The 12,654-nt window shown below is 40.2% G+C and overlaps 1 protein-coding gene across 5 annotated transcripts in view; it reads left to right on the top strand.

The window, feature by feature from the left end:
- The window catches only part of add3a (adducin 3 (gamma) a), a 104,498-nt gene that overhangs the window by 19,381 nt on the left and 72,463 nt on the right, over positions 1 to 12,654 (top strand). The window contains exon 1 of one of the 5 annotated variants that reach the window (XM_085459905.1): positions 9,286 to 9,968. The exons of the other annotated variants lie outside the window; for them this stretch is intronic. The gene's annotated coding sequence lies outside the window, so the exon portion shown is untranslated. Of the gene's footprint in view, positions 1 to 9,285; positions 9,969 to 12,654 lie in introns of those variants that run through there. 5 annotated transcript variants of the gene reach the window in all.

Genomic DNA, 12,654 nt, shown 5'->3' with positions numbered 1-12,654 from the left:
GTAGAAACTTTTCTGGTTTTGTGCAGATTTTCCAGTTCAAAACCTCAAGTATGATTCCTGGTTATAAATAAAGCTCGTGGTTGGTGGTTGCCGTTCTTCTGTTTTCAAATGATAGTCCTAATGTCCTAGAATTTTGTTATCTCGAATAAACTTCCACTGTCCACAGAAGCCCACAGAACCCTTTTCCACTGCAAAATGGGTTTTGGATGTTTGACCATCTTCAGAATTTGAAACTACAAAGCTTTTTTCCAAGTCTTCTGATGGAAGCATCGTGTGCCTGTCCCCTGTAGTTTGAGTTTGTGGGGGCCATATGGCAGTATTGCTTTTAGTTTGAAAGCCAATCCTAGAATTCATTCAATTCTAGGAATTTGACAGTAGTGGATCGGATATCAGTCTGATACTAGCCCAGAAAGCTGGATATTGGTGACATGATCCGATCTATTCATTTGAGTTCTTTATTCTGTATCTGTCATCACCCAAAGCTGACGTAATGTGAAGGAAACTAACAGCAGAGCAGCAGCACTTTGGAGGTATTTCTCCAAATCCTAAAGATATTATTGGATCAGAGCCAGTAAAAGCTGATTCCAGCCATCCATATGTAAGACAAAAATTTTTGTGTTTCTTGTTAATTATATTTAAAACAATTTCTTTTGGCTCAGCACTGCAACACTGTTGATCTGTAGTATGTTTGTGACTCATTGAATTTTAAGGAACTCCCATGAGTTTGATCTCCTAGCCACAGTCTGATTCTTTCCTATCTGATAAATGAAAGGATCTTTTTCTGTGTTTACAGCAGCGGTGTGCTTTGTGCTTTCTGTTTTGGGCCGTTGACGTACGAGCGACACAAGATCTCCCTCCTCTCACTCACTCCTCTTTCACTCTGTATGTCTTTACTTGATCTGTCTCTCGTTATGCACCTCGGTCTTATCTTACCCTGTCGCTCTCCCTCTTTCTCTGTCAGATATTTTTAAAGGATCTCTCTCAGACGTAGTTGCTCAGAGCTTGTAAGGTCAGAAGAAGTCAGCGTAGCTCTGATTGCTGGTGTGTCTCAAAGTGTTACATACCAAGTTGTCTGGTTCTTTAATTCCTGTATGAGAACATTTCAGGTCCCAGCAAATTTAACTGCAGACACAAAAGTACTTTAGAGTCTGTGCTTATCTCTGAGCACTGCTGGAGCACTCCTCTTTGATAATATTATCCACTATTATCCTTCTAATGTACATTTTCTTTTACGTTAGTTTTACCAAACCCATATTCAATCTCCAAGCAACATTTGAGCAGCTAAAATTTTGTTTTGCATTAAAATTTGTTAAAAAAAAACAAACCCGAGTTGGGATAGCTCTTTTTTTTCATTCCAATAATTCTCTTGTACCAACTGATTTAGTATTGTTCTTGACAAGGATTCAGCTCCAGTGGGAATCCGTTGCTGACAGCTTTGTGATTTGGACATATTTGCCATTTAAAGTGCAAACTGCAGCTAAGCCATCTGGCTAAGCTTCTAATGCTCCATTTATAAATTATACCACAATAGAAAGTGGATTAACGTCTGTCGATGTAATCCTTTAATGAGTTTCGTAGTGCTTTCTGCGATTTTGTTTATCCTGCAGCAGGAATTCAGAAGTAATATACACTATTGAACTGTATTAAGCATCTTTGTAATTGCATTTTCTTGTAATAACGAATCTGTTAATCAAACAAGGCTGAAGTCCTTGGAATACTGGCATGTTCTAACGAGTAAATATGGCAAACGTGTGGCAAAATTACAAAATGTCACTGTTCTGTATGTTCTTGCTGCTGAGAAGACATAAGCGACAATCAGCTTGCCTTTGACGTATTTATCATCAGAGGTTTTTGGGGCCTCCCAGCTTTGAGGGGAAAAATGCAGCTTTTCCATTCTGCTAAGAGAGCAGTGATGTAATAAGGGATGATGAAGATAATTTAAAAAAAATAATAATTCAGCGATGTTACAGCACACCGCAGACGAGCTATGAGAGACACTAGCATCATTTAAATTCTTGCAAACGTTAATAGAGGCTGTTGTGAAATGGGTGCACAACAATGTGGTAAATAAACTTAAGGAAAATGATTTTAATTAATATTTCTTGTTCTTCATTTGACTTGTGTACAGCAACTTTAATGCCTTTTTTACATCTGTCCTGTCTCTTTGTAAACCAGTATAATATGACTGTTTCTATGAGTGGCTGAAAGTCATAGAAACAGTTGGCATCTCCTAATAGTCGAGGTCTTTGTAACAACAATGACAGAAGTATAAAACCCGAGCTGCCCAATGACAGTGAGAGTGTCAGCACAGAAAGGTTGATAAGCGAAATAGCTCAAAAAATGAAGCACAAGACCCGAGTATTTATAGGAGCAGTAATGCTAAGACTGAAAGTGTGCTGTAAATGGCACTTGTCTCCAGCAACATTTGATCTAAAAACATATTTTTGAAGATTGGCTCCCATTTCTTCCTTTAGATTTCCTTCAGTAAAGTGTGTGCGGTGTTCAGACCTGGCTGTGGTGCCTCACCCTGATCACAACGTGCACAGTGATATGCTAGTCCTAGGTGATGATGACATGCCAGTGCAGTGCTTTGCTTAGTTCTACGTTCTCTTGTTTTGGAAAGCCTTGGTTCACTGTCCAAGGATATTGTTATTACTCACTAAGGTTCAAGAAAGAATATACAGAGATATGGTTTAACAGCCTAACTTAGTTTTTGTATTCCAGTTACTTTGTGAATGAATTTTGTAGTTTTAGTTAATAAAAATTGATCCAAAAACTGGCAAGGCATATACACAGACACTTTTCATTTATATTATTAGAATTTACATTTAAATCCATCTACTTTTAGGGTAGAGTGCTGTAATCATATCTGATATTAAGTCAGCCTAACATTTCTGCAAACTATTGTAGACGTCAATATGAAAATGTATGTATTTTTTTTTTTAAATTTGGAGTAAACAACACTTGCTCTTATTTAAAAACCGTATAGTGATACATTTCCTTAAAGATGGACAAAGTTGACGACACACATCCATCCTACTTCTTCCATTATTTCGGACACTTTCCCAGTCAAAGACAAGTCCAAACACATGCTAAGCTGGGTTCAGTTTAGAGAAAACTCAGTGAATCTTCAGGATAAAGGAGGTTTGAATTATATGATTTTAACAATTCTCACTGCAGAGATGGCCAGCTGTTCTAAACCTGCAAGCATTCAACCCAAGATGGATTTTATAGATGGTGGAAATTAAAAACCCATGCAGTTCTTGAACTTTCAGGGAGAGTCTTTGTTGGAAATCACAAAAGGCTGGGCATATCTGACATGGATAATGATATAATGATGTTCAACCCAGCCCTACAGCATAGCGGGGCAGAGCTTACTACAATCCTCTTCCTTTGGTGGAACTGTGTATTGATTTTTAAGGTGCTTGAATAGGTTTTGAAGTTGAGTGAAAAGACATTGTTGTAGTAGGTAAGAGATGCATTTTTTTTTTCCTCCCTGTGGTGGCTGCACTGTCTTTCGGCATGGACAGATTTGTGATGACCATGTTTAACAGTATTAATCAAAGTGGTCTTTCCAAGGACTTGACACGCTGATTTATGGCTCTGAGCTGTTTTAATTATAATCAGAATGGGTGTCTCCCTGATGAATAACAGCTGTCTCTTCTGTGACTCATAAGTCCTGACAGCAGCCAGAGGAGTTGGTTGTTTTACTTTGTGTTTGTGCCTGTGCCTGATTGTGCATGTGCTCTATTTGAATTGTTTCACAGCCAAATTTGATATGATTCGATAACCTCTGTTTCTGTTTTTTCTTTCTTTCTTTTTGGCTAGTTTTGCTCAGATGGAAGAACGGGGGTCTGGCCTGGTCTGGTCTGGCAGCTGTAAATGATCAGATTTATGGATGTCTGTTTGTGTGCCATGGTTTTGTGGTGCAGATCTCTGGTTTAGAGCCACATGATGGGTCTTGTAATCATCAGTCACATCCCAATGAAACGCAGGCTGGGAGTATGCGGCCACATCTTGACCGCATGCACAAATGCACATAGGAAATACAAATTGGCTGCCATCAATTTCTTCATTATTTTGCTCGTATAGATACAAAAGCAGATATTTTGCTAAGCATATAATGCATAGTCACAAACTGACACAAGTTCTGCTTTCAGCACTGGTGGCCTGTGGGGCTTTTGTAGTGCAACAAACAACCGCTTTGTGCTTTGCAAGGATGGGAAAGTAGGAGCGCACTGACGCGCACTTAAAAACACAAACACACATTCGTACACGAGCACGCTCGCACACTGTGGAAGTGTCAAAGGCAGGGTGCAGTTCTGTCGTGCACAATAGGCTGTTTCATTACAGCCCCCTCATGACACTAGAGCAGAAAATGGACTTGCAGTAAAGGGCAGATGAGGAGTCGGGAGTGTTACAGCTCAGCGCTCTGAGGTTGACATGACCTGACAGTGGTCAGGTCCATATCGGATAGATGGCTTCACTGACCTGACAGTCGATTGTAAATGGAAAAATGCATCATAAAATACTTTTTGTGTGTGTGTGTCTTGATTAATAGGTTCGATAAACAGATGCATGAGCACTCCTCTTGACCTTTCTTGACTGGTAGCTTCAATCTTTTGTAAAATCATGTCAATTCCAGTGCTTCTAAATTTGGGGCTCTCAATGTTTTGAAGCCTGTATAGCCACCAGTGTGTTTCAATAGTAAATAGTTTTTTAATCATTAGTTTAGTGGCTGTTGCTTTTCTACTTGTACAGCTGTATTTGTCAGTGTAATTGAGGGTCATTCTGCTGTGATTTCTAGAACAGAAGTAATATAAGAGAATGCTCCCTTGGTCTGCTTCTGTGGTGCTTTTGTGTACCATGAAGCGTGGGTGGATGAAATGTATAGTACTGCATGTGGTCTTTGTTATGCTGCTGGACTTAGAAGATCTAGTACCAGGGGTTTCTATTTCTTTGCCCTAGTTCTGTTTTTGAAGTGGATTTGGTAAACAGTGAGATACTTTACGTCTCTCTCATCTGAAACTTTTTGTTGTATTCTTTGCACTGAACAAAGAGCAAATCACCAAGCTGACTCTTAAATGTTAGAATTTTTTGTTTTTACAGGGTACAAAAGTAGAGAATTACATTACTACAACTGGCCATAAAAGTACATCTTCCAAAGATTGTGTTTTTGTTTGTTTTTTTACAAGCCGGTCTATCCAATAGGCTCAAATTTAGAGGGTAGTGATAGCCACAATTACACATTGTCCACAACAGAGCCATACTCTTAAGTCATCATCAGTGTTGGTCAAGTTACTTGAAAAAAGTAATCAGTAACTAATTACTGATCATACATAAAACATCTGAAAGTGTTCAATCCAGTTTGTTTTTTTGTTTTTTGTTTGTTTGTTTTGTTTTTTTTCCAATAGCTCATCCGAAATTAATTTACAATGTGGGACAGATTTTAAAATAAAATAAAATAAGAGGTTGTTTTTATTGAATATTTTTGTTACTGAATCTGGCAGCTGGCAGTGGAAATGTGCCGTGGAGTGGGTGTTGTAAGTAACAATGTTTGGCAGTGATTTGTGTTTGTCTGAATCTCTCCCTTCGTGTCGCCGTTTAAGTCAGACTTGAAGGCTGGGCCTCTCAGTCCTTTCAGTTATGGCTGAGATCTGCTTCATGTCAAAACTGCTCCCTCTGGACCGCACTGGGAGATGGAATTAAATTGTAATATTTTCCAGCATAATTACATTTTGTGGGTGTTTTTGCTATAGCTCACATTTTTTTGACAACATGTTAAAGTAATTTAACATGTTGCGTAATTTCTTCGCATGGTAGTAGTATGTGTTTAACCGAGCTGGTCTGTTAACAGCATAGCTTTAGTGCTATTCTAAGAAGTCGATTAAACTGAGGGTCACGCTGTGGAGTTCAAGCCCCCGTCAAAATATATCTTTTGACCGTAATATGCACCTCCTGACCTTGTGCCAGACGTGGACTCATTAGTGAGTCACCATGTGTCACATGATGTTGCAGTCAACCCAGGAAACTAAACGGAGCCCCCCTCCCCCACATAGACCAAGAGTCTCCACACCTCATTCAGGGGGAGAAGGTCGTCTCAGGACACGGTTCATCTGAGTCTGTGAACAAACAAGGAAAAAAATACATCTGGGTGATTAATAAAGCCTGGGGCCTATTTGTCAGGTTTAATTACAACCGTTATAAGACAAAAGTAATATTTTACTAATGAATAATTTATTAAAGGGTGCCGACCGTATATGGCTAAATGAGAAGAAACTTCATTGGCTTCTTAGGAGATTATTTTATGTTACGCGATTATGCTGCTGACACTTGTATCAGCCCTTTCTATGCTTCATTTTCTTGCCTGTGAAAACAGTCATACACACACATTATTTTCCACTGTAGATGGCAGCTTTCTGCATTAATTACCCGAGTCGTTTCACAACACACGCCTCATATTTTGCTACGGCAAACACAATAAATCCCTGTAATAGTCACTGCTTTGCTTTTTCTCAGCCATGCTTTATTTCTAATGTTGGACACAAGCCAGTAGACCACTGCAGACTCTGCAGGTGAATCCTTGCACTTCCTTTGGGTATTTCAAGGGATTTAAGCTTGCGTCAGCACTTGCGTTGCTTTGGTATCCTCTTGGGTTTGCAGGGAGTAGAATGGGTTCATTTACTCAAGTTAAATTCTGGGGAGAGAGGTTCACTTCTTTTTCCTTCTCTCTTTTTCTAGGCGTTTAATCTGATTTATATCCATACTTGAGTACATTCTTATTACATTCAAAGAATTTCTTTGTGATGCTTTAGTTATGCCAGTAGTTTGCACAGCCCTTGGCCAAAACTGTGTTGTTTTCGATGAGGAAATGCTGCATGCTAGTCACATGTAGCAGTGGAAAGAACTGCTGATCATATCCAAGAATCATTTATTGTGGCTCAAGATGGAACAAATGGCAAATATGGCATTCCAGTGCAATGTCAGCAGTGTTCTCAAATGCAAAATAGTGGTCCAGATTAGAGAGGATGAAAAATCCTGAGAGTAAAAGCTTAAGAATACTGGCGGTGGACCTTTTTGATTTTGATGTTGGCAGGAAAAAATGGTGCCTATTTACTTCGATACCATCAGCAGGTTTGTGACAAAATTGTTAGTAGGAGGAGAGTACTGTCTGTTTCCTCTTTCTCTGCTTATCAAACAGTTGCTGTTAATGAGCTTCACATGTACTGTGACAAAGTGAGCTATACTTTGTTTCTCCCTTTTCCTTTAAATGTAGATGGAGCCCTTAAAATGTGTCTCATCTATGCTCAGTCAGTGAGGACATTCATGTAAACGCGCATAGCTGTCTGGTGGTCGAGTCTGCAGTTCTGAGCTGAGGAATATTATGTGCTAAATCAAGATTAATGGAGTGATACTGACAGCCAAGCAATGTAGCGTAGGTCAGTTTATATGCACAGATGACAGGTGTGCAAACACAGATACACACCAGCCTAGATTTACACCTTTATTGCCATGTTAGAGCCGTTCATGCTCCCGCTGTGTTGTTTATTTTGGTGCGGGTATGTCCAGTGAGAAGGTTGTGGTGATGGATGTGTGGCTTATTGTGAGAAACATGTAGTTTTAACAAATACATGTATGAGGCGTTCATTGCAGAGAAATGAATGCTGACGATGTTTCTGCCACATGAACCAGTTTAAACACACTACTCCTTAAAAATAGTTTCCAGTGTGGGGATTCACTGCTTTCAGCCACGAGCGATTGATCCGCTCGTCCGAGGCAGTTTGACAAACGTAAAACCACACTCACCGCACAGACCAGCAGAGCAAGCAGGGAATCCCTGCCACAGAGACTGACAGCTGCATATACAGTAGCTTGCTGGGGCTGTTTCTCCCATAAATCCCATACTCTTTGCTCGAATAATTGATTTCAAATTGATTTATAGGCTCAACTGGCTCATTTCTTCATTGTGCTGGTATGGACTTGTATTTTTGTTTCCTATAATTATTGCCTCCTTGGTTTGCCAGCAATAAGGCCAATGTTTTACCCTCCAAATGGAAGCATTTTCCACAGAAGCACCAATTAAATATTCATTTGGATTTGTTTGTTTCTCTGACAAACCATAAATTAGACACCCCAACAATTTCCTATACATGATGGAAGTTGGAATGTTACACGAGGCCCATTTTAGCATTGCTGTGCAGTCCTTAGAATACGTCTCATGCATGATGCTTTTCCACATCTTAATAATGAAAATCTTGAAAGGGGACCGATTATGCGTTTCCTGATTTTATGTCATATGATCACTTTTAACCATTTAAGTGCAAATAATCCCCATGACCCCAAAACTCAGGTTTTAGACTGCCTTAAGTGCACTTTATGATGTGACTGAGCGGCTTTCACAAATATGGCCAACGTGGCTCGCCAACCGGCCAGTCAAACTTTCTGAGGAGTAACCATTTAAGAGGAAGTTAAATGGATACTATTATACTTCTATTAACTCATTGCTGTAGGCGCGTGACGTCAAACTCTTCTAAAACCATATCATATCCTAAAGTGCACATCCTTAGAAATGTATCTACACGTTGCAGTCATTGCCACCTGCGCAGGTATTAATGTTTTGCAATGGAATCTTCAACTTGTATAGTCTACTTTGTCGACTCTGTATGGATTAACCATAGAAGTACAACTGAAACAATAAAGTGAGGAGATAAATGTTTTTGATAAAGAACAGTTCAGTGTTTTGAACTGTCAATCATGCAAAGCTAAAATAATTGCGATGAAAAGGAGCATAATGGTTCCGTTTTAAAGATCTGTTGTGTGCAGTACACGGGAATGCAAGTGCTCAGTGCAACAGGTTCTTCACAGTCACGGAAGTCAGGATAGTGTGAAGGTTAAGATGAGTCCTCATTTGCATGGATAACTCTGCCAGGGTGAAGTCAGAACATGAGCGGTGCGGGCGCAGTACTTGTTGTTGTTGTTGTTGTTGTTAACATCTCTCTCTGTCTGTGTTCGTCATCATTAAATATTAAGGCTTTTACTTGCTATCCAACTATTCATTTAAAAGCCAAGGACCGATTTGGCGCACATCATTGTATTTCTAAACTAAAAAGCCATTTCTAAATGGCAGCTCCTCCCTCCTTTCTTTATATGATCAAACGCTCCTCCAAACTCTTTTGTGTCAAAGGAGATTCCTCACATGAGGAGGCAGTTGAGCTGCTATCAAGTGCTGAATGTCATCAGGAGGATTAATGATTAATGAGGAGGGAGGGACTGTGTAGTGCAGGAAGGGGGAAGATTTGGCAACACTGGAAGTATAGGAGAGTCATTTGTGAATTAAAAAATAAATACAAATTGGTGTTTTAATAAGTTTCAAGGAAGTTAAATGGGGACTGGGAGGAGGAAAAATAGAAGGAGCGAGCTTAATTTATTGCACAACCATCTAAAGTATCCGTCTTATGCATTACTCACTTTGTTATCAAGTTCCAGTCTATACAAATGTTTGAAAGAAGGAATGGCTAAAAAAAAACACCTTTTGGAGGTCTTGGACCTTTTTCACAAAAGATCTCTGAAGCACCCCTGGGGGCGAATGACCCTGTCATCTCACCCCTCCCCCCCTTCCATATTCAACCCCTCCGTCACTATCAGCCTCCTGCTGAATTCACAGAGCCCCCTTCTCTCTTCATGCTGGCCAGTCCTCTGCAGCTCCTGCAGCAGATGCGTCGTATTTTCTGCCAGATGTACCAGAGTGCGTCCTGCTTAAGTAGGGAAGAAGGAGCAACTCCAGGAAGGGGGGGAAAGATGCTGTAGGAGGAGCGTGAAAGAAAGCGGGCAGACGACGCAAAATTTTACACTGCATTCGGCTTCAATGGGAGAGGCGTGTTAGAGAGAGGGAGAGCAGTAGCGGCAGCATACTCGCTGTAGCGCAGGTGGATCGCAGCTGTCTGAAGAGAAAGATTTGGCGGCAGCAGGTTTGTACTGAAGATTCTCCACAACTGTAGTTTTTTATTCCGTGTTTTGTGCACATCTTTGTATTTTCTGTGACTGAATGGATGCTGTGTTCCCCTTCGTATCACTGCTGTCCCTTCATGTTTCTGCTCTGCAGTTCTGTCATTCCCTAGAGCTGACCGCAGCAAAGGAAAGTGTGCGCATCAGTGGTAAACTCATGTTTTTGTTTCATTTTTTTCTTTTTAAGGCATGCACTGTCCTTCTTGGTATCTTGTTCACAAAAGTTCATTACACATTAGGAAGTTTACGAGGGATTCAGAGACTTGTCTGGCATGCTAAATGAAATAGCAGAGGCCCGATTCCCTCCTTTCAAACTGGGAGTTCTTTTACTGCGGAGAAGAATAGAGCTGGGAGCTTTGAATGCACCCGAGATGGCTTTCTGTGTGCTTAAGAGAGGTGCCGCCCTCTCAAGTGTCAGCATGCTTATGGGAAGGTGGTAGGGGGTAGGTTCATGTGCTTGTAGTTTGTAGAGGGGGCTGGGATTTTTGCATCTGGGCTGTATTGATAAGGCGTGAGTTATTACCTTGGTCTCTTACATAATATGAAATTTTAGTTTAAGGTTAAGGATTAAAAAAGTTGCTTTATTTTCTTGTGGTTCCTTTTTCCCTTGAGGGGAAGGAGTGATACAGTCAAGTGCTCTCGTGAATCTCTTTTCATAGATATCTGTTTACTGTCGACTGAACGGCGATAAGGAGCCATTAGGAGCAGCTTGTTTCTATTTCGGACTGTTTTTCCGGGTATTCCTATGAAAGGCCCCCTTTCATGGTTGGATAAATGACTGACTGACTGGGAGAACCGGTGGTTTTGTTGCGCTTTGCTCACTTTCTTTTTTTGTCTTTTTTTTTTTTGTCTTCCCTGAAATTTCTGCTTACATTTGCTTCACTTCATTAGATTTATATAGCTTTAGGCATTTTCCATGATCAAGGCATTGCCTTTTATGCCTCGAGGTTATGGATCATTTCTACTTGTTTTCTCTTTCTTCTCAAGAACTGAATCACAGAAATCTGTACACCATTTCAGATCAACAGTCTCTGATTTCAACACAACAGATTTTTTTTTTTTTTTTTTGCTCAAATGCTCTGCAGCTTATCCAAGAGCTCTCACGCTGTTTGTGAAGGAAATTTGGGGCCAAGTTGAGTCATGTTTGTGCTGCAGTTCTTTTTGAGCTATGCTAAGATCTCAAGCTACCCATCAGTGCAACAAAGTGTATGCAAATTTAAACGTAGATGTGCATAGGTTACAAAGCTTAGAACTGACCTGCGTTTTTTCTGACTTGCTGTCACATTTGTCTTTCAGTGCTGAAGTAATAAAGTCTCTGATTCACATCAGGAACACACCTGCCTCTGTAGTGTTACTGCATACAGCCACTGAGCTCACAGACTGTACGTTTTTTCACTAATCTCTTCCTGTTGTCTTCAGTGTGGTGAGCAAATAGTCCTCACAGGTTTGTCTTTGTTGGCTGCCTCACCTTTATCGTCCAGGCTGAACAAAAAATACTGTAATCCACACTAGGTGCAGTAGTGCGCACTGCACACAACCTCAACAGACTGTTTGTTTTTGAAAATCATACATTTGGGGTTTCAAATGCCCTAATGCTTGATAATGGCCAAGCATGTCAAATCTTGTTTCTGTCTTGGATAAAAAAAAATTTAAATTATTGAAATTGGTATTCATCCTCTCATTGAGCCTTAAACCAACATCAAAATATTTTCAAACTTTGACTTAAAATCTGGTGAGTTCTTGACGAGGAGGCTGAATGTGCACATACAAAGCACTGCTAGCTGCAGCTTTATATGCTGTTACTGTTGCTTTGTGGAGGTTTAACAGGAGCAGAAAAATGTTCTGCTTTGAGATTCAGTTCTGCTGCAGAGGAGATTATTAGGTGTGTACACATTGTACTTGCTGCCATGGCGATGGCCTTGGTGCTCCAATGAATCCTGAAATGTCCAATCAGATATTTGTGCAGAGTTCGTCTGCAGAAAAAGCAATAAAAAAGGACCCTTGCTGCAGGCTTTGTTTGGTCTCCTCTGAGGTTTCTTATTGTTTCAGAAATGACTTTGTGTGCTGGGCCCTTGAAGAAAATGTTGGTGCTTCAGGCCAAATGATTTGCGGTCCTTCTGGCCTTGATTTCCTCTCCCGAGGCATTTTTTTTTTTAAACAAATATATATATATATTTTTTTGTATTCACATGAACTTGACACCACATGCCTGCTCTCAGGTCAAGGTTTTGAGATATAACTTACATCTGACTTATTGTGCTTTGACCATGTAGTTCAACAACGTCCCAGAAAACTATCCAAGAAAATTTATCTCCCAATGCTGAGGCTGAGGGGGTGAACACGTACTGTTAGCGAGTATTTTTCTGGTCTCTCAATCAACCTCAGCGACCTCACTGGCTCTATTCCTTATGCTCTCTGTAGTGTGTGCGTGTGCATGTGCGTGTTAGGTAAATAGCTTGGGTATTATTCCCACAATTATGTCATACAACATGGTTTCCAGCTGTCTATGTCAGCTGAACTTAATTTTGCCTTCAAGAAATTCATCCTCAACCACAGTCCATGTGTTTGTGTTGTTTTTTGTTGGGGGTGATTTTGTGCATGTGTGCCCGGTCTGTGTTTTGTTCATTTTTATTTATTTATTTATTTATT

Source organism: Copadichromis virginalis, linkage group LG6 (assembly GCF_057382275.1).
Source record: "Copadichromis virginalis isolate Kocher_CV1m ecotype Utaka linkage group LG6, C_Virginalis_male_GT1.1, whole genome shotgun sequence".
Classification (NCBI taxonomy): domain Eukaryota; kingdom Metazoa; phylum Chordata; class Actinopteri; order Cichliformes; family Cichlidae; genus Copadichromis; species Copadichromis virginalis.
The sequence above is the reverse complement of the archived record's forward strand: the minus strand, read 5'-3'. Positions and strand labels throughout refer to the sequence as shown.